Source organism: Giraffa tippelskirchi, chromosome 14, assembly GCF_054371585.1.
Source record: "Giraffa tippelskirchi isolate mGirTip1 chromosome 14, T2T-mGirTip1v1.2.pri, whole genome shotgun sequence".
NCBI classification, from domain to species: domain Eukaryota; kingdom Metazoa; phylum Chordata; class Mammalia; order Artiodactyla; family Giraffidae; genus Giraffa; species Giraffa tippelskirchi.
Window position 1 is genome coordinate 27,472,117 of NC_137288.1, and position 14,820 is coordinate 27,486,936.

Below are 14,820 nucleotides of genomic sequence, written 5' to 3' on the forward strand. Positions count from 1 at the left end.
TGAAACTCTGAAAGAACTTCAAAACTCTGATGAGATCTTCCAGGTGATGAGAAGGAAGCAATTTAACAAACTATAAAACTAAAACACACATACCTGAACAAAGATATTATAAATTTTACCAAATTTGTGCTAGCCATTTTTTTTTATCATAGTACTTATGGATAATGATACATCAAGTTGGTCCAATACTTCAGATGACTCTCTTTACCAGCTCATTGTGCTGGGGAAATGGGAAACCCAGATATGAGTGCTCTATTTCTGTTTATGGGACCTAGGTTGCTGTGGGTGAAGGTTCCGTTTGGATGTCAATGAACTGTCTCCCACAGAATCATTTATAATTTAAGCCAATACTCTTTTTGTTCAAGAAAGTGTTCAAGAATCTTTAGTTCAAGAAATGTTCAAGGTTATACATCCATCAGAATTGTGGAGAAGATAATTTTCTTGAACTTCTGAAATCATATTATATGAAGGTCCTATTTCTCCCCCATGCAAAAGGTCAACTCTGCTAAATAATTTCCCATTGTACAAGACAGTGCTTTTTTATAGTTTTCTCCCTTGCAGCATGCAGTATTATTCATCATGTCATGTTTCAAGGAAGAAATCAGCAACCTATCAGCTTTCAAGGACTGAGTGATGGGACAGGAACAAAAAATACCTCAAATTGGAGCTGGACAGGAGCAAAGTTGACAACAGCTCCTGAGAAGCCATTTGTTTGGCTTATTTATATCCTGTCAGGACAGTAATGAAAAGGGGAACCAAATCAAATATAGAACTCAGTAAAGCATTCATAATTTGTCCTTGTCCTTATTTAGAGAATAATATTTCTGAAGAATATAAAGAGTCTGATTAGGAATAATGTCTGCTATAAGTAGGATGACCATGTAAGTTGTCATTTAAAATGAGCCCCCTTGAAGAATAAAAGGGGATCAATAATTATTCCAGCACAAAAGACTTCAGTCAAGACTTCCCCCAAACAAATCAAGGCATATGGTCACCACAGTGATGGAGATATTATGTAGAGTTTTGTTCTAATTTTTTCAGATGACTGACAGATCAGGTTCTAAAATCTTTATTTCAGAATATTAGAATAAGCAAAACAGATTTTTGGAGCTCAGATAGCTTACCCTTTCCATTTTACAAATAAAACTGAAAGAAAAGAGAAACTTTATTAATAACTGTAGAATTATAAAATGAAAATATCAAATTCTTTTTCTTTTTTTTGTATTGTTAGTTCAGCTAACAGCCTGCAATCTAGGTTTCCAAATCATTGCAAGTGATAAGGGAAGTCAGCCTATATGCATAATGTTATGGTATTATCTATCTTCTTATCATGTTCATCTGAAAAAAAACCTCAAATGTTGTATCTCAAGCTTGCTACTCACCCTCATTCTTCAGACCGTGATCCCTGAGTAGAAGCTATACTTATCAAAATGAAGACCCAACATGAAGCCAACACGCCATTAAACACATGAGTACTCATAAAAAAAAAAAATCCACTCACTTTTCCAAACTTACAGAGAAAAAACATATCTTAGCTCATAATCCAGATGCATTCACCTAACCAAGTTCCCTGCTTTGTACAAGCCAGATATAAAAATCAAAACTCATGTACACATGCCTACATGCTTGCCTATAAATGAAGCAAGGTATTGGATCCCAACACAATTGAAGTAAGTATTGTTGTTGTTCAATTGCTAAGTCATGTCCAACTCTTTGCAACCCCCATGAACTGTAGCACACCAGATTTCTCTGTCCTTTGCTATCTGCCGGAGTTTGCTCAAACTCATATCCATTGAGTCAGTGATGCCATCCAACCATCTCATCCTGTCTTTTCTCCCTCTTCTTCTCTTGCCTTCAATCTTTCCCAGCATCAAGGTCTTTTCCAATGAGTCAGCTCTTTGCATCAGGTGGCCACAGTATTACCAGTACCTATAAAGAAACTGTATGTATATAGTGAGGGGTTCTCTGGGAAGGTGCAAATGTAGAAATATAAAGAGCAGTGGAGAAGGGGTTGAATATGTCCCACAAAAGCATCAGACTGGAGGATTGAGAGAAGCATGATGCTCAGCTTTCTGCCATCTGACCAGGATCCTTCTTTCTCTGTGGAAACTCAGAAACTTGCTTCATCCATGATTAGGTATTGGTAATTTTTCTCAAATATGCAGCTGCCAAATTCTGCTGTGCTCATACCACTTCTCTGATCGACCTCTATGTCTGCCATTCCAGGTCTGGGTCTCTATTCTACTGGAAGGGAAGGAGGGAATAAGTTGAAAAAACAGGAGTCTGGGGCCAGGATGCAGCTCCCTCCCATGATGTCCTAGGCACCACTTCATCTCCTGCCTCCTGTCCCTCGTATGTCCTGGCAGTAGACTCTCCCTTACCTCAATGTTCCAAGTTTCATCTGACTTCCTTAGAGATGGGCATCTCTCTCTTCCTTCTGGATTGTGGGAAGTGGGAAAAAGTAGGAAGCAGGGAGTAAGAGACAAGAAGGGAATAAGGATAGATAGAAGCAGTACAGAGGAAACAACTCAAGCAGTGGAGGTAAATGTAGTAATTTTCAACAAGGAAAAGTCCAAACAGTATGTTTCTGAGGTGAACATAAACCCCTAGTAAATTTCTAAAACAGGTGATTTACAGATGGCTTCCCTGGTGGCTCAGATGGTAAAGCATCTGCCTACAATGTAGGAGACCCGGGTTCGATCCCTGGGTTGGGAAGATCCTCTGGAGAAGGCAATGGCACCCCACTCCAGTACTCTTGCCTGGAAAATCCCATGGATGGAGGAGCCTGGTAGGCTACAGTCCATGGGGTCGCTAAGAGTTGGACACGACTGAGCGACTTCACTTGTGCTACAAAGAAAGGGAATCTTCTCAATTTTATTACAGAAGCTACCAACATTTTCAATCTACTATCTCAATCTGCAGCCCCATGAAGTTTGTTAGGAACTGTAGTATGGAGGAAATTTGGGTATAATAGAGAATAAGAGTAAGTATCACTGTCTAATCAGAGCTAGTTAGGGATCCCAAGCCAGGCCTCTCTATTGTAGGCAAGGACAAATTACACTATAACTTTCCCCACACCACAGAGGAAGCAATGAGGTCTGTTAGTCAGTATTTTTATGCTATATTATATTAATACAAATCAACTGGCCCTTTCCTGAAAAGCTTGGGCCACTTAAGTTTCAAAATCTGTTTTTTTGTTTTTTTTTTAAATTTTAGAAGGAAAACATTGCATAAGTACTATATATTATACAATACACCAAGTTCGATTTGGGTCAGTTAACTCAGACATATTAATTTATTCTCTAGCAAAATATATATTCACACTAAGTGATATAAAAACCATGCATACTTTCATTCAGGCTCAGGTCTGGTTTAGCAAGCCATTTTGTCATGCATTTAAGAAAACTTTTGAGTTTGGGAGCCTTTTGGATCTTGGCATCATGGATAAGAGATTGTGAGCCACATGTTTATTCTTCATATTCTTTGGAATAGATGTTGAATAAAGGGATAAATTAATACTGTATTACAGTTTCTTTAAAGGGAGATTATCCATCTTTAAGTATATTTTTCTTAATGCTCCTATCTCTATTATCCGTTGATAATAAAAATTAAAGATAAAATACAGCAATAAAATGATTTATCCTGGTTTACTCTAACACAGAGAAGCAGATGGTAAATAACATATACTGGGGCTACGTGGGTAAAGTCTTACTTCTATTCCTTATCAGTTCCATGACTTGAAGTAAGTTACTTAATCTATCCATTCTTCAGTTTCACCTTTTGGAAAATGGGAATAAATATTAGCACCCATATCAAGTGAATATCCAGAAATTAAATATATCACATAAGAACAATGCCTGTCATATGGTGAATACCAAAAAAGTGTTAGGTACTGTCACTATTCAGCTCACAGGGCTTCTCAGCATGACATCAAAAGAGTGGCCATTAAGATTCAGTTTTCACATGGCATTGAATGCCCTGGAATAATTTGGGGAAACTAAGGGCCTGCTACTCCTAAGGGCATCTTCCCCACTAACTGTTACAGACTTAAAGACTAAGCTCGTTCCTTACTATAATGCTTGGAAGAAGTCAAATTTTGATGGAAATTAAAAAGCTAAAACTAAAATGTTGTAAGAGAAAAGAAAACTAAGAAAAAGACCCTTAGAGGCATGTCATCATCAAGGAGGGAGAATGAGAAATGAGAAAGTCAATTTTCAATTTTGCTCTCTGGATAGTTCTTCTGAAGACTAAGGGCTGAGCACATGAACATCTCTGAACTCATTTTGCTCAAGCATAAAACTGGCCTCACTTTCCAGGTGATGGCACTGAAACTAAGGATGTAAACTCACTTATCCAAGGCACCTTGCTTTAGGTTACTGTTATCTTACGTATACCCATTGCTTTCAGATTTACTTTGTTTTATCTTATTCAATTCATACAGTTAATAAGTGCCAGCAATAGAATTTGAATCCAAGTCTTCTAATTCTAGGTCCCATCTTCTACTCTTTACAACACAAATTTTCCCACCACAAAGCTGCCTAAGCATCCAGTAAGGAATCCCTCTACTTGAGACCATATGAAATATGAGCACAGGGATGGCAGGAAGTAATAGGTGAATAGGGGCTTCACAGTCAAAAAGATCTGGCGTTGAAGGGGCATTGACAAAGTACTCAACATGGTTTATGTGCCCATAATATTGGAATAAATAATAGCTGTTATGACAACTACATGAGTTAACATATGAAAAATATTGGCAGAATATACAACCAATAGGAGATACAAAAATACTCTCCCCTCCTCCATTTACTTCTGGTTATAAAAAAAATGGAGTCTTTTTTTCTGCTCTGTCTTACCTATGTTCCTTTCCAAGCACCATTCAGAATCTGCAAAATGTTGGGAATGGTTGCCAAGAAGAAAAAGTAAGGACAAAACAACATCAAAAGACAGCATGGCTACCATCCAGCAGAGAGAGCTGAGTCCTTCCACTAATAATAAACACAAGAAAACAAATAACCCCTGTCATTTTTGGAGGGCAGTGCCAAGGCTCATGAGGAAGCAGCTGGGAGCCTCCTGATATTCTGCACCACTAATGAGGACACCAGAGTTTCAGAGGTCTTTATTTGTACAACAGCAGTGACAAGAAGCATTCCCTCACTCCTCTATGCTCTGACCCTGTCAGGGATTTCTGTCTCTTTGCAACACTCTCTATGGACTCCAGAAAAATCCTGTGTCAGGGGAAGGAGGTTTGGAGTTCAGAGGAAACTTTGCTCATCACGGCTAAGCCCTAATCTGTCAAGGAGACTTCTTGGGCCCTGACAACATAGATGAGAGGATGTCCTTTCTTTTGGTAGTCTGCAGAGCTGGATTAGCTGCTTTTCAGTAATCTAAAGACATAGAAGGAAGACTATCAAGAAAGATATTGCTCAAATACTTGGCAGGTGTCTGGTTGCTTTTCTTTATTAAAACCAATAACCATGATTCAGTCTGGCACTGATGTGTCATTTATCAGCCTGCCCTTTCCCTCATGCTATGCCACTGATATACCCCCAACCCCTACACCCATGTAGCCTTTTTTGAACTGAGAACAGAATGGCCAGGACAGTAGCATAACACTGTCAATATCACTGAAATATATCTCACTTATTTTTCCCCATTAACTCTCCAAAGAATTCATTACAAATGAGGGATGCTTAGGATAACACATACTGGTCATTAATTTGAAAATTTTGCTGACAAATTCTTACAAATGACTATTAACAGGCAAGTCAGAGACTCAGCAGGCAGGGCTCCTCTGCCTCTAAAGGTTGACAATTTATGAACACAAGATGCTAATTTTATACAGGCAGATTAATAATAAGGATGTATGAATAATTATCAAATGCAAACAGAACAATGCTGAGAATCAAAAACTATAATCCATAAAGGGTCAATCTGGTAAATAAACTTTTGAGTACAAATAAACAGAAAATGACAAAAAATCATATAAGAATTAGTTCTTTCTCATGAACAAGTGTAAAAAACTTAATTTTATTCCTGAAATACTTACCCATCTAATGTCATCGGCAATGATTTAAAGGCATATGTTTTACCACCATGATAAACAGAACCTACTAAACCTACCTTGGGCTTCCCTCATAGCTCAGTCAGTAAAGAATCCACCTGCAGTGCAGGAGACCTGGGTTTGATCCCTGGGTTGGGAAGATCCCCTGGAGGAGGGCATGGCAACCCACTTCAGTACTCTTGCCTGGAGAATTCCCATGGACAGAGAAACCTGGTGGGCTGCAGGCCACGGGATCACAGAGCTGGACATGACTGAGCGACTAAGCACAACATACAGCACACAAACCAACCTTAGCCCTACCTGACCTCTATTAAGTTACAATTAGGATACCCTCATGAGTGATAAAGATGGGCAGGGCCCAAATGCTATGTGGGTACATGCTCATTCCCTACCTCCCTCATGGATATACTTCTATCAAAAGTGTTCTTCCTCTTCCACTTTGTGCACTGTTTCATAAAATATAAGGATGAACTAAAAATCTCACAGATTTTTCTTAAGGTGTCTGAAAGTAGGTTGCTGTTGTTGTTCAGTCATTCAGTCATGTCCGTCTCTTTGTGACCATATGAACTGCAGCACACCAGGGTTCCCTGTCTTTCACTATCTCCCAGAGTTTGTTCAAACTCATGTCCATTGAGTTGATGATGCCATCCAACCATCTCATCCTCTGTACCCACCCCCCCACCTTCTCCTCTTGCCTTCAATCTTTCCCAGCATCAGGGTCTTTTCCAATGAATCATCTCTTTGGATCATGTGGCCAAAGTATTGGAGCTTCAGCTTCAGTATCAGTCTTTCCAAAGAATATTCAGGGTTTATTTCCTTTAGGATTGACTGGCTTGATCTCCTTGCAGTCCAAGGAACTCTCAAGAGTCTTCTCCAACACCACAGTTTGAAAGCATCAATTGTTCCATGCTCAGCCTTCGCTATGGTCCAACTCTCACATCCATACATGAATACTGAAAAAATGATAGCTTTGACTATATGGACATGTGTCAGCAAAGTGATGTCTCTGCTTTTTAACATGCTTTCTAGGTTTGTCATTGCTTTTTTCCCAAAGGAAGAAGCATCTTTGAATTTCATGGCTGCAGTTATTGTCTGCAGTGATTTTGGAGCCCAAAAAAATAAAGTCTGGCACTGTTTCCATTTTCCTCCATCTGTTTGCCATGAAGTAATGGGACTGGATGCTATGATCTTAGTTTTTTTTTAATGTTGGGTTTTAAGCCAGCTCCTCTTTCACCTTCATTAAAAGTCTCTTTAGTTCCTCTTCACTTTCTGCCGTCAGGGTATTGTCATCTGCATATCTGAGGTTATTGATATCTCTCCTGGCAATCTTGATTCTAGCTTGAGTTTCATCCAGCCTGACATTTTTCAGGGTGTACTCTGCATATAAGTTAAATAAGCAGGGTGACAATATACAGCTTTGACGTACTCCTTTCCCAATTTGGAACCAGTCTGTTATTCCATGTCCGGTTATAACTGTTGCTTCTTGACCTGCATACAGATTTCTCAGGAGGCAGATAAGGTGGTCTGGTACTTCCATCTCTCAAAGAATTTTCCACAATTTGCTGTGATCCACACAGTCAAAGGGTTTAGCATAGTCAATAAAGCAGAAGTAGATGTTTTCCTGGAATTCCCTTGCTTTTACTCTGACCCAGCCAATGTTGGCAATTTGAACTCTGGTTCCTCTGCCTTTTCTAAATCCAGCTTGTCAATCTGGAATTTCTTGGTTCACGTACTGTTGAAAACATAAAGTAATTCTTAAGGCCAAGATGAGAGCATACTGGTCTTAGGGAAGAGAATAGGACTTTATTGAAGACTATTTAAGAGCTCCAGGACTACCCCCAGTGTTGCCAAAATATGGCCCTTGAAGAAGACCCTAATATAACCATAAATTTTGCCTGGGCATATAAGGGCAGAGTACCTAATATCAGTGACCTAGACACAGAATAACAGATCCTGGCCCTGGAAGACAAAAATAATGGTCTAAGGAAAGATGGTGTTACTGGATTATACACAAGGACAGTGGTCAGCTGTTCAAATCACTGTTCAGAGTAAGTAGTAAGTATACATACTACTGACTGAAGACTCTCATCTTCTCAGGAAGCCACATTTATTCAGACTCTTAACTTTTTTCCAGGCCTGCTGTGATGACTGCTTGCTCCTTACCTGATTAGGAAATAAATCCTGACTGTGGCTGAGACAAGTTCTGCATCTGGCCATCTGTCGAGATTAGGTCCTCCCAGAAGGTGACACAGAGCCAAGAGTTTAAGTGGGAGTGATTTAGTAAGTAAGTGTTCCCAAGAGAAAGCAGTAAATGAGTGGGAGAATCAAGATAAGAAAAAGGAAGAAGTCAAGCACATCTCAGCCTCAGCCTGATCCCATGGGCACCTCCTTCAAAAGCATAATTCCATGAACATTTATTCACTAAAAGCATCAAGTTGTGCATACAAAAAGGATAAATTTTAAGATAGATAGGTATAAGTTGTGCCTCAATGAGGGAGAAATAGATAAACAGAACAATTGGAGACAGAAAGTCTGGGCTACTCTTTAGAAAATGTTAACGTGAATGGGGACAAGAAATTGATGCTCTATAAAAGGGTAAGTACAATTTAAGTGAGAGCCATTTTTAGATGGAAGAAATAATGTTATTTTGCATGTTAGTTTAAATGACACAGTACCATAGAAAGAAATTCTGATGCATGAATGAAAGGGGAGGATTGTCAAGTAATTAATCTAAAATGGCAACTATTCACTAAGCCCCTACAATATGTCAGTTACTAGATGACATATTACATTTACTATTTCATGCACTCCCTAATTACTGCTTCCTTGGGAAATGAATTATTATATATCTTCAATTACTTGATAAGAAAAGTAAGGTTCAGAGAGGTTAAATACAATATCAAGGGACACACAGCCAGAGGGTATTAGAACTAGACTTCAAACTTATCTTTTACTCCAAAAATGCTGTCTCCCTAACAGTCCAGCCCACCTAACTTTGTTAATGACTTCAGTAATCCACACAATTGACCTATTGTACTGCCTAGGGAAGAATATGTTCCAACCAAAAAAAAATCAATGACTTTCTTTAAGAAGCTAAGCCAGCAAGTGGTCCTCAGATCCCACCCAACCAATCACTAAAGTACACCTAATATACATATGAAATATTTAAGCTGAAAAACTCTGAGATGAAATATTCAGAACGAGGGCTGAATTCTGTTTTTCAGAAAGTATCATGGCATTTTCAGACCCTAATGAAGATGCTAATCACAAAATCCCCCCAAGCAGGTGAATTTTAAACATTCCCACTGTCACAGATTATAAAAGAAAACTAAATGGTGACTATCTCGGATGATCTGGCACCCCAACATAGAGCTGTGCTGTAGGATAGAGTCCCACATATAACGAAAGAGCATTTGCTCTGCAACCATGGCATTTGCAGAGCTTGTGGAAATAAACAAGAGATCTTTAAGAATATCACTGGAAGGAACTCTATTCATAAATTTTGGCAATTACAGATGCACAAAATGTAATCTAGAATTTTATACCAAAAATTAAAGTTTCAGCATATTTTGGTATGGTAATCACAAAAACAGCTCCCCAAAGATGTCCACATTCTGATCCTCAGAACCTCTGAATATGGTACTTTACATGACAAAAGACTTTGAATGTATGATTACATTAAGGGTCTTAAAATAGGGAATTTATTCTGTATTATATGGGTGTGATTAATGTAAACACACTTCCTTATAAGAAGGGTCCTTATAGGAGTGAGGCAAGAGGGTGTCTTGCAGAAAGTTTTCACTTTCATCTCAGGTTCAAGGATTTGTTAACAAAATAAGTCATTCATTATATACAAATAAACAGTACCAATATTTATTAGAGAATCATCTAACTTACTTTCAGTATACTAACATTAACTGAAAAGGGAAATAGAAATAGCAGAGGCTACATTACCAAAATGGGTTTGAGCAACATCCAGACTTAAACAGCAGTTGGAAGTCCTGTGACACAGCAAATCTGGAGTCCCAATTGGAAAAATGTCCCAAACTGTGCATCCACTCCATGGGTGAGAGTTCAAAATTTGCAGTTCAGGGTTCCTGCTTATAATCCCAGGATACAAACTAATGTGGTCATCAATCTGTGAGCAAATTGCAGCTCTGATTTCATGTTAATGCATAAAAATTGGAATGTTGTTAAGCCCAGGACTTGGTTGGTCAGATCCCCTCCAGGGGCTCAACAATCAGTCCCCTGTCTTATCTATGGTGCCACAAGGCTTGCACTCACAGAAGGCAGCCACACACAGTCACTCACAGTCAGGGTAGTGTCCAGGCAGGTTAGAAGCAAGGCCTGCTCTGCTTTGTCTCTGAAGTCTAATCAAGACTATCTTATTTCCCTAACAGAGGATTCAGAGTTAAAGATTAGGAAATGTTATGTCATTGGCTTTAAACACGGAGTTAGGGGCCATCAGCCCAAAAATGCAGGTAATAGATTATCTCCTCAAGTCTCAGAAGGGAATACAGCTCTGCCAACACATATTTTAGCCCAGTAAGATACCTTTTGAACTTCTGACCTCCTGAATTGTAAGATAACAAGTACCTGTTGTTTTGAACCAACTTGTTCTATGGTAATATGCTAAGGCATCAAGAAGAAGCTAGTACATGAATATCTGGAGGCCTAGAGAAAAACACTGATGGATCTGAAAAGCTAATTTATATTAAAAAACAAAACAAAACAATTATCTTGGCCCAAGCTGCAGAGATATTTAAAATTAATACCAAAGTCTAGAAGTCCCTTAGACACAGAGCCTCAGGTAAAGATTGAGGCCAGGTGGTGTATGTAGGAGGTGATGACAGGAATAAAGAGTGGAAGAGCAGAGAAGAGTAAAACTAAAAAGGAAGAGGAGACAAAGACCAGTGCATTATCACTGTCAGTGCTGAGGGCCATGGTAGCCACTGGTTCCTCTAAGAAGAATGCAACATGCTTCCCAGAATTGGGCTTCCCTTGTGGCTCAGCTTGTAACGAATCCACCTGCAATGCAGAAGAGACCTGGGTTCGATTCCTGGGTTGGGAAGATCCCCTGGAGAAGGGAAAGGTTACCCACTCCAGTATTCTGGCCTGGAGAACTCCATGGACTCTATAGTCCATGGGGTCACAAAGAGTCACAACTGAGCGACTTTCATTTTCACTTACTTTTTCCCAGAATTAACCATCCAGTATAGGGAGGCTAGAGCATTGCTCCACTGCCTCCAGTCCCCTACTGGATGAGGATTAACCCACATCATCCAACTAGACTGCGAGACTGGAGAATTCCCTAAAATGGGAAGCAGACACGATGGATATGTCAGAAAATCTGACCTTGCACAGAACCCAGGGGTTATGGATTATATCCACAGTTATCCACAGTTATGGATTAATCATAGATAGGTCAAAAGTATGTGATGAAGGGCATGAAAAGAATTTGTTATAGTTAGTATGTTATAAAAATAGTGACTCTTAGGAGATAACAAAAATCACAAACCCACCAAAAGGTAAAAGGAATAAAATGTAGGTAGGCATTATACCAAATAATTAATACAAATTAACAATAGGCACATGAAAAGTGGTGGCATTCATAAATAGTGGAATAAATGCAAATGAAAGCAATGAATAACTTCTTGACTATCAAATTAATATTTCCACATTAATGAAGAGAGTGTAAACTTCCAGTTTCTCTGGAAGTTATTTTTGTCTTATGTATTAAAGGAATGAAAACATGAATTTTCTTTTACTCATCATTCTCAGTTCTAATAATAAGGAAATTAATAACATATTTAATGTAAATATCTTGTAATAGGAGACTGTATAAATCTTAGGATAAAAATATAATGAGATAGCCATTATTATGTTGTAACTATTTTTAGATATGACAATATATTCATGACAACTTATTAAATATGTAAGTAGGCACCCATAGGGTGATTCAGTTTTCTATAAAAATATTTTATACCTGAAACTATACATTTCAGTTTTTTAGAAGTAATTATCTTTGGAGTTTGGTTTATTTGTCAATATTTTCTACAAAGAGTATGTATTGCGCTTTTTTTTGCTTTTTTTTCCTCTAATCGGAGGCTAATTACTTTACAATATTGTGGTGGTTTTTGCCATACATTCACATGAATCAGCCATGGGTGTACATGTGTTCCCCATCCTGACCCTGCCCCCCACCTCCCTCCCCATCCCACCCCTCAGGGTTATCCCAGTGCACCAGCCCTGAGCACCCTGTCTCATGCATTGAACCTGGACTGGCGATTCATTTCACGTATGATAATATACACGTTTCAATGCTATTCTTTCAAATCATCCCACCCTCGCCTTCTCCCACAGAGTCCAAAATACACTTATTAGGATTCCTCAAAAAGAACCCCACACTATAATAATAGTGGTCATCAAATAATTCTTTAACTGAATAGTAAAATACAGATAGTAGAATATAACTACTTGATATTCTCAAAGGATTTGTCCTGAGACATCGGAGGATTCATTTTTAAAAACATAGCATTCTAATCACTCGAATTTTCTCTTAGAGTATTACATACGAAAAAATAAGTGGCACTTTCAGACCCTTAATAATTCTGCAAGACTTTGAAATTTAAAATTAGTTCATGAAATTAATAAGATTTATCGTAAGCAAAACAAGCCATATTGCATCAGCACTCTAATATTCAAAATAAGTGTTTATGATCAAAAAACTCAAGCAGAGATAACTTGGAGCATACAGCAGGGTGAATTAGATTTCTGGAGTGTATCTAAGTTCACTCCAGTCTACTGTATACAAAGAAAAGGAAAGAGCCACCCATTTGCAATGAAATGTAGATAGTGGATGGTCAACTCTGCTTTCTTAAATATGTATGCACACAAGACAAACTATCCATTCTATAAATTCATTCAAATGCATGCAAAAAATCCAAGTTCTACTGTAGTGTTCATAGGTTAATTCATTCTCAACAAATAATGTTACTGTTTTCATTAGGTCCTAAAATAAAGCACCTACCCTATATGTAGTGATCATGCCAAAAAATAAAAAATAATGCAGCACAATTGCTTTACAATGTTGCATTAATTTCTGCTGTACAATGAAATGAATCAGCTATATGTATACATATATCCTGTCCCTCTTAGACTTCCTTCCATCACCACCCCCATCCCACCCATCTAGGTTATCACAGAGCACAGAGCTGAGCTCCCTGTGCTATACAGCAGGTTCCCATTAGCTATATGATTTACACATGGTCGTGTATATATGTCAATCCTAGTCTCCCAATTTGTCCCAATCTTCCCTTACCCTGTGTCTACATGTCCATTCTCTACATCTACATCACTACCTGCGCTCTTCAAATAGGTTCGTGAGTACTATTTTTTCTAAATTCCACAGATATGCATTAATATCTATTTGCTTTTCTCTTTCTGACTTCACTCTGTATGACAGATTTTAGATCTAGCCACATCTCTATAAATGATGCGATTTCATTCCCTTTTATGGCTTAGTATTACTTCATTGTAAATATGTACCATATCTTATTTATCCAATCATCTGTTGATGGACATTTAGATTGCTTCCATGTCCTGCACTATACTTTGCCACTCAGTCACGTCTGACTCTGTGACCCCATGGACTGTAACCTGCCAGGTTCCTCTGTCCATGGGGATTCTCCAGGCAAGAATACTGAAGTGGATTGCCATGCCCTCCTCCAGGGCATCTTCCCAACCAAGGGACTGAACCCTGGTCTCTCGCATTGCAGGCAGATTCTTTACCATCGGAACCACCAGGGAAGCCCAAGTCCGTGTCCTGGCTATTGTAAAATAGTGCTGCAATGAAAATTGGGATACACATGTCTTTTTACATTATGATTTTCTCACTGTATATGGCCTGTAGTGGAATTGCTGGGTCATAGACAACCCTCAGAATAGGAGAAAATATTTGCAAGTAAAGCAACTGACAAGGCATCAATTTCAAAAATATACAAACAGCTTAAGCAACTCAAAATCAAAACAAAAACAACCTAATCAAAAAAATGGGCAGAATACCTAAACAGACATCACTTCAAATAAGATATACAGATGGTCCAGAGACACACGAAAAGATGCTCAACATCACTAATTATTAGAGAAATGCAAGTCAAGACTACAATGAGGTATCACCTCACACCAGTTAGAATGGCCACCACCAAAAGATCTACAAACAATAAAAGCTAGAGAGGATGTGGAGAAATGGGAACTCTCTTGCACTGTTGGTGGGACAGTAAATTGATACAGCCACTATGGAGAACAGTATGGAGGATCCTTAAAAAACTAAAAATAATCATGCATTTTTATTTTTTTTGTATTTTCTGATGTTTTGACATCTGGATCCCTGATGATCCTGGAGAGACTGCTCCTTCCAGGGCTAATTAATCCCCAGAGGTAGTAAACTGGCACACAGAGCATGCTTTTCATATGCACACTAATCCAGAGCTAGCACCATCTTCCTCTATGGGTTTCTTATATGCTAGATCAATGTTTTCCCATTCTAGTCACCCTTGTGCCAGGTATCAGGTGATCAGGAGTATGTCCTATGCCCTAGAGTCAGATGAAATTATTCATTTAGTCAACGCTAAACATTCAGCTTACCTGTCTCACTCATTGCTTCTGTCATAAACCACAATGTAGGCTCTTACTCACATTTCCCCTGGCTTCCTCTGCCTCTTGATCCATTCCAGTGCCACCTGTGTGGCATGATGTAA

The 14,820-nt window shown here is 38.6% G+C and overlaps 2 long non-coding RNA genes across 2 annotated transcripts in view; both read right to left on the reverse strand.

Moving 5' to 3' along the window:
- The window catches only part of LOC145534882 (uncharacterized), a 228,723-nt gene that overhangs the window by 187,816 nt on the left and 26,087 nt on the right, over positions 1 to 14,820 (reverse strand). The window lies entirely within an intron of this gene.
- LOC145534883 (uncharacterized) lies at positions 1,056 to 3,777 on the reverse strand. The gene is made up of 3 exons (XR_014075036.1): positions 3,713 to 3,777; positions 2,382 to 2,437; positions 1,056 to 2,241 (listed from the first exon to the last, which is right to left on the reverse strand). It is a non-coding gene; the product is annotated as an uncharacterized LOC145534883 (long non-coding RNA).